We start from the raw sequence: 13,747 nt of genomic DNA on the forward strand, positions 1-13,747 counted from the left end.
GACACATAACTGAGCAGTTTAAAGGACAGAACAACAACTGTGATGAAAGAAGAGCTACCTGAGTAATGCAAACTGTCAGCTACTGTCTTAAAAGGATAACATATCTGCCTTTGAAGACTGCTGCTTGAACTAGATGTCTGCTTCCTTCCAGGTGTACTGCCACAGACTGCATCTTCCTCAAACAGCAAAATGCAACTTATTACAGAAACAGGATTTTAATGCCCAGAAAGACAAAAAATCATTAAACACTTACTGAACAGGGATATCTATTTAAAGCTATTCTAGAAAAATGTTACTCATGCAGAACAGCTTAACTGTTTCCAGTGTGAGACTGCCAAACAAGAAAATGTAGCAGGCAGAGCGCTGAAATGCATGACAGTTTATAAGAAGAGAAACCAAAATGATCATCATGGGAATAGCTTTAAAACGCATGAATCTCAAAATTTTGACATGAAAGCACAAATAACAATCTATGACAGAGAACAGAGTTGCCCAGGGACAGAACTTTTCAGATGTAGATCAGGAGAGGAGTAACTGTTATTTTCAACTCAAATAAGTATTCTAAACTAAACTATTTAGGGTTATTTTGGGGTTTTTTGTTTTATCTAATTTCTAATGATGGGAAATTTTATGAACTGGAATTATTGGAATAAAAAAACAAATTACTTTGAGAAATCATCCTAAAATTTAACAATGACCAATGAAATTACATATTTAGAAAAACAACATCAAAGAATCCTAGAAAACAATATATTGGGCAGACTAGTGGGATTTTGAAGGCTGGGCAGAGTTTTTTCTTACTTTGCCAGAGCTTGGGGTTAAGCAGCAGATGCAGAAAAACATTTCCTTCTAAAAACAAAGGAATGGAAGACAGTTTTCATGTTATCAGGCCTTTACATAGGCTGGACAGATGAAATTGCAAGCCCTTTCCTTTGAGGAGAATAGAGTGAGTGGCAGCTTCTGTTGTTTTAGTTCCCTCTTGACATTACCAGCTACAGACCTGCAAAAACAAAAGTCTTGTTAGTAAGACAACAAATGGAGGCTTGCTATTGACTGCACTGTGGATGACTTTGAGTTTCAAAGCTTATCATATTACACCTTTTTCATTTATTTTTAAGATATCAGTTACTACCCCCACACCATAAGGAAATAGAGATACACTTTTTAGTGCTTTTCATTTCCTCCTGTTGCCCTGTAACAATACAAACCAGGTCTTTTTCCATGGCCTTGTTAACCTGAAAACATTATAGATCCTGGGGATTCATTTTCAGACAGTGCTAGCAGGAAAACAGAGGGGAAAAGTGTTATAATAGACCTTCTATTCCTTTCTCTCACCAACCCACTCAATCAGTTTAGAAATACTGGAAAGAGTTCATTTCAACCTCAGTTCAACATACCCATTTTCACTACAGCTTCAGACCAGAGACTATTATAACAATCCTTTTCTCTCTATTTATAACACCACACTTTCAGGAATCATCCCTGGCCTCTGAAGTGACAGGTCTAGTGGCATAATGCAATGGAGTGGATTCAAATCTGGCTGGGACTTTTTGTCTGAAAATACTTTCCAGACTAAATCAGCATTATTCAGACAGGTCAAGCCTAGTAATAAAATATAGCTTCATCTTCTCAGTAGTGGTGATAAGCTGGGAGCACAAATGTGAAAAATTGGACTCTGAGAGTCAAAAAAATTTCCCAATTACAATTTTTATCACCTGTTTGATGAATCGTACAAAAACTAATGTGGCAGCAAAGATTCAAGCTCTTGTTAGATACAATGAACTTTATCTGTACAGTTCAGTTCAGAAAAGAATGTGCAAGTCTTGTCTTAAAAACAAAAAGTTGTGCTAAATTGCCTTTTTTTTTTTAAGACAAGTCTATACAGAGTAAAAGATCTACAGCTGGGCCAGAAAATTCTCAGTTGAACATCATATGCCTTTCATCTACCAAAGAAAAAAAATGGTTGAACTTGGGGATTTTGGAATATTTCAGGATGTTTCATGCCAATTAAATAAAACTTATATGTTTAATTTTTAAAATGCCAAAAATGTTAAATTTAATATTTTTTGGTAACAAATTATTTTCTCATTTTAAAATGACTGCTTGGTCTAAAAAGTGTCTCAATTTTCCTCTTAAAAAGACAACAATTATTTCAATCTCTGAAACTAGAATAAACTAAAATATTACCCACAAAACCAAAATAAATTCAGCATTTTGTTTTGAAAAACAAAACCATTCAGCTTTGATTTAAAGAAAATTTAATTTTCCTGGCAACAGGAGGCAAATAGGTACTGAGTACATTTTATTTCCTGACAACATGCTTGCAATTGAGAATTACTAAAATATGTGATTTCTTGGCTTATGTTTAAAATTGCTAGGGATTTTTCCTTTGTTTTTCTATTATTCTACCACGAGAAAGAGCACATCTTAAGATACAGTCCCTTGCACTACATTTTGAAACATAGGTACAATCATACTGGGATTCTGTCTTGTTTCATTACACCAGAGGCTACAGGAGCACTTTCTGTTTGAGTATGTAAATAGTTAATGAAAAGCCAGTAGATGGCACTCAAGAATGTGCAGCATTGATCACACCTAAGAAGTCGAAACCTTGTTGTGCTCTGCAAATGGCTTCCCCAGCCTTCTCTGCACAGGAGACCTTAACTCCTGGGATCCAAAGGAAGCTGAAGGAAACACTGCACTTTGGATCTAACTGGCCTGTTCTTCTCCAGGAACTATACAGGTCTGGATTTTGTATGTTGGATAAATATAATTGGAATTAGCTGCTAAATGCAGTAAAAATAAATGAGAAACCTTTAGGGAATATTTTCAGTTCCTTTTTGGCTATATATATTCAGTTGGCTAATGCAAATTACTGCATTTTCTTCAAACAGAGTGTGTTCTGATGTGGTTTGGTATTTTTCCCAAGTCAAGATTTACTCTTTTAAAATAGGCCTTGCAACATTCCCCTTTAACCTGATATAAATTACTTGTGCAAACAGAAGAAAAACAATCTGGTGATAGGGGTTTCTTGCTTTTCTTGGAAATATTCTCATCGCCACATCAGAGTCTGGGAAGATCTGGTCTCAGCTGGAAAGGTGGGAATGTAAAGACCACCCTTCCAAGTGACAACTGTCATGGTAACAGGAGAGAAGCCATCTAGGGTCAGTGATCTGTGATCTGAATGGCTTCCAGATATGTCTCTGCTACTCATGACTGGGCACAAAGACCTGTCTGATATGGGGATGTTTATGAAGATGGGTATATCTGAGTCCAGATGGGGGCCACAAATATGAGCAGAGGTGCTGGAGCACCTCTCCTATGAAGACAGGCTGAGAGAGCCTGGAGAAGGCTGTGGGGAGACTTTACAGCACCTTCCAGTACCTAAAGGTGCCTACAAGAAAGATGGAGAGGGACTTTTTATAAGGGCACGTAGTTATAGGAAAAGGGGGAATGGCCTTAAGCTAAAGGAATGTAGGTTTAAATTAGACATTAGGAAGAAATCCTTTACTATCAGCTGGCAAGACACTGGAATAGGCTGCTCAGGGAAGTTGTGGATTCTCTACCCCTGGAGCTGTTCCTGACTGGGCTGGACAGGGCCCTGACCAAATTGGTCTAACAGAAGGTTCCCCTTTCCCTGTCAGGAGGGTTGGAATCAGAAGATCTTTAAGATCCCTTCCAACCCAAACCATTCTATGATTATATGAAGTTCCTGAACATTTTTTTCAAACTTATTTTTCAGCTCTAAGGATTGCTCTGCAGGAAACATTTTTTGTTCGTGGCCTCTTGTAAAACTAGTGAGAAAATTTAGCACAGACTTGGCTGAAATTTGCATGATTTTGGCCAACTAGCTGCTTGTCTGAAACATTTATTTTATCCTTGTGTGGGGCATACTTAAGTTGCATGCTGCCAGTTAACATTAAAAAATTAGTCAACAAATGTGGCTACGTTAAAACTATCAGGAGGAAGAAAATCCAGCTGGGAAAAGCAAAAGGAGAGTCAGTTCTAAATTTCTCTTTGTGCAACTAACATAAACTGTTCCCCCAGATATGAGGGGCGTTGACTACTCTGCTCCGGTAAGGGGAAGGAGAAGAGTGGAGGAAGCAGGAGGGGGAAGAGAAAAGAAGAGATACAGAGAGAGAAGAAAGCAAAGCCCCGGAGAGTTCTGTTCCCCACAAGGAAAAGGGAGAGTGTAATCACTGCCAGTGGCCAAGGCAGCCTGCTTTGCCATCCCCACCAGCCGCTGCTCCCTGCCACATCTCAGCCACCCATGGTGCTCTCCTGCTTGTACTGGCCCTGGAAAAGCAGGAGGCTACACACTGGCTGACAGAGAGCAAAACTGAGGCATGGCCAGGGGGTGTGTTATCCTTGTCACTCAGGTTTGCAAATCTGAGAGCCTGCATGACCTCTGTAGCCACATGGTCATGGCTGGGCTTATGGGGAGATTTCACGTGAGAGGAAGGAAAGTGATTTTTTTACTGTAGGATACAAAGAAATTGGGCAATACTTGTGCCATTCCAATGGACCTGAGAGATGAGAAACCTCATCTCACACTAGTGTCCTATGAGACCTAAGTGAAGGAAAGGAGTGTTGAAACACAGTCTTTTTAGTTTTATGCCTTAGAAGGAATATGCCTTCTTTAGTTCCCAACTTTGCTAAATCCTTTTCCTAGCCATCATCCTAGCTAGGTGCCTCCATCTTCTGCAAGCTAAACAGGCTTCAAGGTTCCTGGCAGTTCTTATGACAGATGTTGCCTTGATCTTCAGCTCTTACTGTTGTGATAGGTTAGTGTATTTTCTACCTGGGTCTTGATCATGCTCATCTGCATCTTTTTCCTAAGTTGCTCCATGATTCCTTCCCCTATCTCATTGATGTCAGCCTTTCCCCATTTCCATCATATTCCCTCACTCTCTACCCTGCCCCAACACCTCCTCTGTTGGCAACCAACCTCCTAATTGTATTTTGGAGAATGAAAGCCTACAGGCAAGGAGTAAGAAAAGGCAGATTATGAAGGATTACCACTGAATAGGCCCATAAGGTGCTAAATAACCCTGCTCAGTAGCACAGAGTTTGAAAGCCTGATAAATGGAACCTTACAGATGTTTCTAATCCAGCAGTTTTGCCTGGTAGGCAACATACACTGAGGGATGATTTGGTAATTCTGATATCAAAGAAAGAAGAATGAATGAAACCCAAGTATTAATGGTTTAGCAAATGGAAGCTTAAGCTGCCACAAAGCAGTGTAACAAGAAGCTTCTTAGCACTAAAACAGACACAGAAGGGACTTATTCTATTTACATAGGAAAAAAACATATATCCTAGAACAGCTTCTAGGGACCCCTAGAGTTCTTCTGCTTGGCCTTCCAAAACCACCACCCTCATTAAGAATATTTTCTTCTCTCTAGTCAGAGCTTACCTTGCTACAGGAGCCTCTTGGCAAGTTTATGCCAACACTGAGAGCAAGTTTCGGTAAACATCAGTTTCTTTGCAGCAAGGCTTGCTGAATGGAGCAGAGGTGGTATCTTAAAGGCCTGTCAGCATGTTGATAAAAGCAGTTTTGTGTGCTCATATGAACTAACAGAAAGATGAGAGATCCTGTCAGAGATTTTTATAGAACAGTGCAAGTTTGTGCTGCCTTCTGTGCATCTTTTTTCTATCTTTCTTAGGGTGTGTTAAAAATACTGAATGAGGAAGGTTTTTTCATATTCTTCTGATTTCCTCTCTGGTTTTTTTTTATGACCCTCCTGTCCCTGGGCACCTCAAACCTATCAGATATCAGTGATGTACTAACATTAGGAGCCTCCATGCCTGCAGGAGCCTACCAGCCTGGCCCCATCCTGTCCCAGCTTTGCTAGCTCCTCACAGAGCTAAATAGTCTGACATAAAACACAGGTCTTGATTTGAAGCCATATTCTTCTTGCCAATTGGACTAGTATTTGGAAAGAGTACAGTTATTTGAAAGGTCAGACACTGTAACTACAGCCATATCACTTACTTTATCTTAATTTTAAAAAAAGGTGAGACCTGGAAAATAAAACATTGCAATATAAAACAGTATTGGGCCACTATTTAATACTAAAAACTGTGGGAAAGCGGCAAATCTAAAATGAACTGCCTGCAGAATAAAACCGTGAAAGAAGCACAAAATTCAATTTTGTGCTTAACTTAAACAGTCCTAAACCCCTTGCATATAATATCCAGATTTTGTTTCTATAATGACATGTAATTTTTACAAATGATTTATCTAATTTGTTAGAGAAAACAGTTTTTACTGTACCATTCATCACTTGGGTTTGCATTTTTCCAGTGATGCACAAAGTAAATCACACATGGTTTATTAGTAAGAGTACATCATTATCCAAACATAAAGGGACTCTGAAGAAATGCAAATGGTTTGAAATCAGTAGAGAATTTGATAGAATGACTGCACTCAGGAGGGCTGGAAAAGATCATAGAGTTTTTTCTTACTTCATTTTTTTCAGATGAAGTTTTTTCAAAAAGAAGATGCAGATCACTACAGAGAGGCTGTAGCTCTTACTGCCTTAGGCCAGCTTAACACACAGCACCCAGCACCCTATTCCTAATGGAACACCTTTTGCAAAAGTGAAAATCATTCAGAAACCTAAATTTAATTAGAAATCAAATATTTCCCCATAACTTATATTTTTCTTATCCTGAAAATTAACCCCATTACAAGGAAAAGTTTTCCAAAAGCAAAAAAATGTAAAATTAATTAGGTCAAGGCCAATCAAAAGGTAAACCTAGAAAAACTGAGCACAGGGAAAGATGTATTAACTTACACAGGTTCCATCACTTCCTAGTTCCTGTCATTTGAAAATCCATTGACACACTTCAGCAAATTAGCAGGTTTCTTAGTATGAACTTTTCTCCTCAGCTGAGAGGCAGTGATCCCATTTTTCTGTATTCTACAATCCTTTCAGAAAAAAAAATCTTGAAATTGGAGAGAATAAGAAACCCAGACAATTTGATCTGCTTGATATTGATGTCAGATATAGTTCCATGCAAAGACTCACCAGGGAACAAAACACAAAGCTGCTGTTCATAAACCTCCCCAAAGAGCAAGAACTACACATTAAAGATTTTTATTAGATTATGTTTTAAAGTGTCCCTAGGCATAATACAAGCTTTCATTTTTTTATGTGTTCAAACAGCACAGCTGTAAGAGAACGAAGCCGTAATATGCCATGTGTCAGTAATTCAAAAAAGAAAGCTTGTAAAAATTAACAGTCAGGAAATAATAAGTAGCTGTATATCAGGAGAAACATTATTAAAACAGAAAGGATCTGTATTCATTGCATATGGTGAATACTGCAAAACAAGATGGCAACAAAAATGGCAAGAGGCATTATGCCATTGGAGCAGCTTACACCTATATGCACCCCTTTAGCCTCAAAGCGTCACTGGAGGCAATGATTAGTCTCCAAAATCAATGGAAGTACCCCAGTTACCCCCCTCAAACTCTTGTTTAGTATTTTTTGGTTTTGGCATATTTTAAAGTGTATTCTTAATTTTTGCAAGGTAGTTATAAAGTAGTTGACAACAGCTCAGTGTTTCACAAACACAAGAGATCCTGTAGACCAAGATTAGCCATGATGCATATGCACTATGTTTGCTAATCCCTCCTCCAAAAACCATGATTCAAGATAGCATAATAAAACACAGTAGACTCGCTGAAAGACAATGTGATTTTCTGACTGGTTTTTTCTGCAACTCGTTCTATACAAGCAGAATCTGATCCCAAGATACTTAGAATTCCAATTTGTTTCCATACTTGTAACCTCAAAGAAACATCAAACATGGATCCAAAATTTAATGCATTTATTTTTTTCTTACACTAATGACACCTCAGATGCTGCAAGGCTTTTCAGAACTTGGTGTTCAGGTTTGATCAGGACTATGAGGGTTCATGCAACACTCTTGTTTGCCTGTTTCTTAGAGGATTCCATGGTAGCAAGGTCAAATGTGAGCCCTGAAGGTTGCCATGGCAACTGTATATTGATTCATTACATATCAGAGTTTGTTCTGAGGCCTCTCCAAGGCAGGATATTGTCCTACCTAATTGTGTCTCTCTGCTCTTCGACTTTAGTGTTCTGTGCCATGGATAACTGATTCTGAATGCAAAGAAAAGCGATGCACACTGATGTGTCAGTTATGCAAGCATAAAAAGAAGTAGCGAGAGGAAGACCAGAGAAAGAACAAAAAAATTAAATAAGGCTGAAGGGTACACAGTGCACACATCAGGGAGAAGAGGAAAAAAAGGGGGCAAAAAGATGTTATAATGTTGACTGTGTTGCACTGACTCAATAAATTCACTTTAGAGAGTCTTGAGATTAAATGTGCCTCTTCCTGATATGAACTGAAATAAATGCTGTTATGACATGATGAATCCATAATCCCCAAAGCTGGCTATGGAAAACGTGAGGGAAATATATGTTCCATTAAGATCTGCTGGCAGCAGAAAAGTAGAAAATCTGCAGGCTAACGGGATAAATGTATCACAGAATTATAGAATAATAGAATATAGAGCCACAGAATTTTTGGGTTGGAAGGGACTTTAAAATCATCTAGTTTTAACCCCCCTACTATGGGCAGGGACACCTTCCACTAGACCAGGTTGCTCAAAGCCCCCTGCAACCTGGCCATTAACACTTCCAGGGATGGGGTGTCCATAATTTTCCGGGCAGGCAGCCTGTTCCTGTGTCTCAGCACCCTCATAGTAAAAAATGTCTTTCTAATGTCTAGTCTAAACCTGCAATCTTTCAGCTTAAGGCCATTTCCCCTTGTTCTATTGGGACTGCATGGCCTTGTAAAAACTCCTTCTCCATCTTTCTTGTGCTCCTTTTGGTACTGGAAGGCTGCTGTAAGGTCTCTCTGGAGCTTTCTCTCCTCCAGGCTGAACACCCTCAACTCTCAGTATCGTTACCCTGACCTCTCTCTGTTGCTGCAGTATTTAAAGAGCTATGGAGTAAGCATGGATTATAGCTGCAGAAACACCCTGCTAGTTTGCACACATCCACAGATATTTCTAAATTTTTGTTTGCTTCTTAGCGAAATATGGAAAAAGATCAACACGTAGTAAGATCTCAAAGTATAAAAGTAGATTTTTGTTTCTGATTTTATGTGGGGGGAGATAAATAAGGTGAAATATAAAAGCTAATAATTTAGTTTGGGTTTGGTATTTACATTAGTACACCTTTAATTGCAACCAAATCTATGTCCATCCATGCTACAATAAGAGATGTGGTTATCACAGCCTTTATCTGTACGAGCTTTCTTCAACTATAAGACAGATTTTTTTCTCTGACAATTGGTAATTGATGTGATTGGAACAAGGAAATAAGGAACAAAGTTTAGCACTGACAATATGATTTCTCTGCAATCTTTTTCTATCCCTTTAACCAGAGGGAGGTCCTCTTTTTCCCTTCTCCTGATCACCAGCTGCATTTCCATTTCAAATTCATATTCAGCTTGCTAGTGAAAGGGGCCTGCCCCCTCCATGAGGTTTTGTGCAGTTCATTTAGTGTTATGGGGTTTTTCTGCTTTTTTTATGATAAAATTTCAGTTCTGCCTTTCATGCTGGAAGTTACTAAATGTCCATCACAGACCAGATAACCAAGCATCTCCAGCCACCACCTCTAAACTTTGGTGATTTGTTTTATTGCATGGAAAAATTAAATTACCTTCAGGGGACTGCACCCAAACCAGACTTCACATTCTTTCTCCAGCAGACATGTCACCCAAACAAACCTGGTCTTTCAATTGGTCAGGAAAATGAATCAGCAGACTACTGCCCATCAGCAGATCAGGAGAATTCAGTTTTAACAAACACTATGACAAATTTACTCTCGCATTGACAGTAACAGATACATATGTATATATAACTCCATTCTTACTTCAGTGCAAAACTGACATAAAACCTGAGCCATGAAAGTTGTTGACAAACACTGAACACTGTACTTTTCTGAAACTCATGTAAAAATGGATATGTGTCAAAAAACAGTTAAATAAGAAATTGTGCGGGTTTTCGACCCCCACATGTCCTCCCTGGATGGGGGAGAAAGTCCTTGCCAGGAATAAGAGACGAACGAGACTTTTGGATCTTCTCAATCTTCAGGTTGTTTGTTATATCTTATCAGTAACTTACATGCTGGCAACATAGCACGAAGCAGAGCAGATACCAAAAGGCAAATGCAGGAAAACTCAAGGCCTTTTAAAGGTAAATTATCCAATAGCTGTTAAATGCGTATGTATTTTACTTTTCTACCAATGCCTAATGAACTATCCATTCTCGTGGCCTACACTGTGGCATTTCGTAACCAATCATTCTGTACTACTAACACTGCAGAAAATGGAGTAGGTGAAGAAGAAGGAAGAGACCTGAAAAACCACAGGGATCCTCCATCTTGCCTTCATCTACTTACTATACTAATAAACCTAAAAATTCTAAATTTTTCACTCTGTAACAAACTATATATTATACTACTACCTAACTCACACCCTTGTAGATTCTAATTCACCCCAAAGCCTTGGCAGCTTTCTTCATGGACGAAGGTTAAAAACAGTGTTTTCCTGGGGGGATGGGTCTTTCAGAACAGGCAGAGAAACACTTCCTGCACTTTGGGTTCCAACACAAGTATTAAATTTCTGCTATTTAATCATTGTTGCTTCAAAGATTAACCTGGTTCTCTGCTAGTGATAGTCAACAGTTTAGTGTTTTATTTCTTCTTCATAGGTACACAATAGCAGATATAAGCAAATTTTTATAAATGTTATGATTTACCATGAAATGATCCTATATTGACTTCTATATGAGCAAGGAAGCATAGTGCCATGTCACAGAGAAGAAAATCATGACCAGCTACTACAGCTATGCTTTAATGTTATCTACTTCCTCATAAACTGTTTCACTAAATTTATGGGAGGTTTTCATCTCTTCTACTGTCACTAAATTTGCTGGATATGTTCTGGTTCTTACCATTAGTAAAAGGCAATATAATCACCAGCATCTCTGTGTCTAATTTCCCTATGAAATACTTAATATGTAGTATTATCTGAATATAGAGTGAAAATAATCACATACGTTGCCAAAACTTTTGATTTTATTTTGGCAGAGGAGTTACGTGGTTTCTCTGAGAAAAACAGATATCACTTTTTATGCTTCTCTCTCATGTCTGCCAAATAAATTCAACTCCACACCCAAACATGTTGCTTTACAACATTTTATCAGCTCTCAGAAGCAAAGTAGGATCATTTTTGGTCTATAAGGAAGTGAAAAATATAGAGAATATTGCAAAATACTATATGGGAAATGGGATACCCTGACAAGCACAAGACACTGAATCTTTATCTAATTTTTAACAGGCTTTGCACATACTTTTAATTCTTAGACATCCAACACTGCTGAGTTTCAGCCTCTAGTTTGTGACTTTGTTTAGCACAGGCAGGTGCATGTTTGTCCACTGTGTTCTGCCTGTAGTGCAATGCAAGAGTACATCCTTGGCAGGGTATGGCGGAGTGCCCTGCCTCTCCACAGGGGAGGAGGAGCACCTGGCCCATGCTGGACTGGCCAAGGAAGGTCTGTGCTTGCCTCTGTACAACTCCCATTTCTTGAGCTGGTGAATAATGTGAACATTATTGATTGTTGACCGGGACTGTGTGAGCTGTTAGTCTTTCCCTGAGAGCAAGAACCATGAGGTCTTGTGTTTGCTTTGTTTGCCCTCTGTCCTCTTCACATCAGAGTGACATGACCTTTTCAAGCACTAAGAGGAATGTGGAGCCAGAACTTCCCTGGTTTTTTGATGCTGCCACTCAAATATCTTCCCCTTGTATTTCCGGTGACACCCAATCTTCACAGCTGAAAATCCCCCAGGGGCTGGGTGTTGGGTACCTAGTGTGAACCTCCCCCAAAAGCCATTCTACAAACTCCCCTGGTTAAAGTATATCAGACTGAGTTTCCAAGAGGCACTGGTTGGAATGACAGCTTGTAGATGGTGTTGGGGAGCGGCACCCACATCATATCTTTCACATCCCTCATAGCCCCTGGGAAAAATAGAACATATGTTTTTGCCTCAGAGTCCTCCCTGCTGGTGTCTTGAGTGGGTTATGGGGGCTCTAGAGGAGCATGTGGAGCAGTGGTGATTTGACACAAAAACATCAGTAGTGTCACATTGACAGACCACAAGCTTTGTCAGTGTGGCAACGATCTTCACAAGCACAAGCATTTTTCACAGACCTCAGCAAGACAGGTCCTGTAGGATCAGACAGCAATCAAAAGAATGATTTTTGGATCACAGCCCCACCTGCATGTCCCTCTCAATGACCAAATTGCTTTGTATATCAAGGTCTTTGCATTGCTCAGATTGCTTATCTTGTTTGGCAAATTTCCTTTCCCACTTAAAACAAGACCTTTAAAATTTCTATCGTTAGTCTCATGGGAAGTATCAGACATCTGCAGAACTGCATTTTTGCAGTGATGAATGAATACAAAATCTTCTGAGAAAGCCCATACACAGACCCTTCTTAATGGTGAAAAAGGCAGAGGGGAAAGATCAGTGATGAAAGCGTGAAAACCAGCCTACATTAGCATGAACCAACAGCTTATAGCTATTTTAAAACTTGTGAGAAAATGCTGAAGAGGCAAAACAGTACAAACCCCTACATGTTTCTGTGTTTGCAAGTATAGAGTATATTCATTTTTTCCTGTGTTGGTAAATAGCAGACAATTTTCAAAGCCTGATCCTGCCATCCTCCTGCCTCTCCTACTTTTCATGTGCACTCACTGGAGGAAGTCTTTCAATAACACAGGAAAAATAAGGAATTTGCAGGCAAAGGTTAAGGAATCTTTGAAGATGTGATATCATGATATCATGTCTTTGAATCATATCGTATCATGATATCATATCTTTGAAGACATGATCTGTGTGTTTCAGCCCAGTTGTAACACAGCTGATGGTCAAGGGCTGAAACTTAGGGATCATTTTATACAGAAGCTGGGTGGCATGGCAAGATATAGAAGGTATCACTCTCTCTTCTGGAAAAATCTCTGAGACATCAGGGAGGAAGAAGAAGTGCAATTAAGTCTTGCTTAATAATGAATTGTATTTCTTAAAGATCCTTTTTTTCCTAAAAATCCGATCCATAGTATTGACCACAATTTAAGTCAGCTCTCCTGTAGACATCCATCACCCTGCTCTGGTATCTTTAGCATGCTGCTGCACAAAATAGCCTGTAATTTTATTGCCACTCACACACTGCCACTGAAAGGATCAAAGAACGTGTCTATGTGAAAGAGGGTAGAAATGAGATGTAGGGGTTATAGTCACTGATCTCAGAGTGCCAGTATGAAGCCATTTCAGCATCATTTTAAATACATTTTTATTACTGTTTTTTTTTTTTCCCAGAATACTGACCCAGCAATTAGCATAGATTAAGAAGGGGTCAAAGGAACTGCTGAAAGATTTTTGTCTCAATTGCCATAATTCCAGGATGCAATCCAAGCAACCCCTATTCCATTCTGGGTGGTAATACAGCTACACAACTTTTAGGAATGATAGATGATTAGTAATGAATGACAGCTGCAAGTATCAAAAGGTTGTTTTATTCACTCTATTTTTTGTTCTGTATTTTTTTAAAATGTGTTTCTGGAATTATCTTAAAAAAAAAAAAAAAAAGAGAAAGCAGTCCAGTGTTCAATGTAAAAAATAATAAAAATGTAAGGCTGTCCCTA

This window comes from Corvus brachyrhynchos, unplaced genomic scaffold (assembly GCF_000691975.1).
Source record: "Corvus brachyrhynchos isolate BGI_N302 unplaced genomic scaffold, ASM69197v1 scaffold227, whole genome shotgun sequence".
In the NCBI taxonomy this organism is placed as follows: Eukaryota; Metazoa; Chordata; class Aves; order Passeriformes; family Corvidae; genus Corvus; species Corvus brachyrhynchos.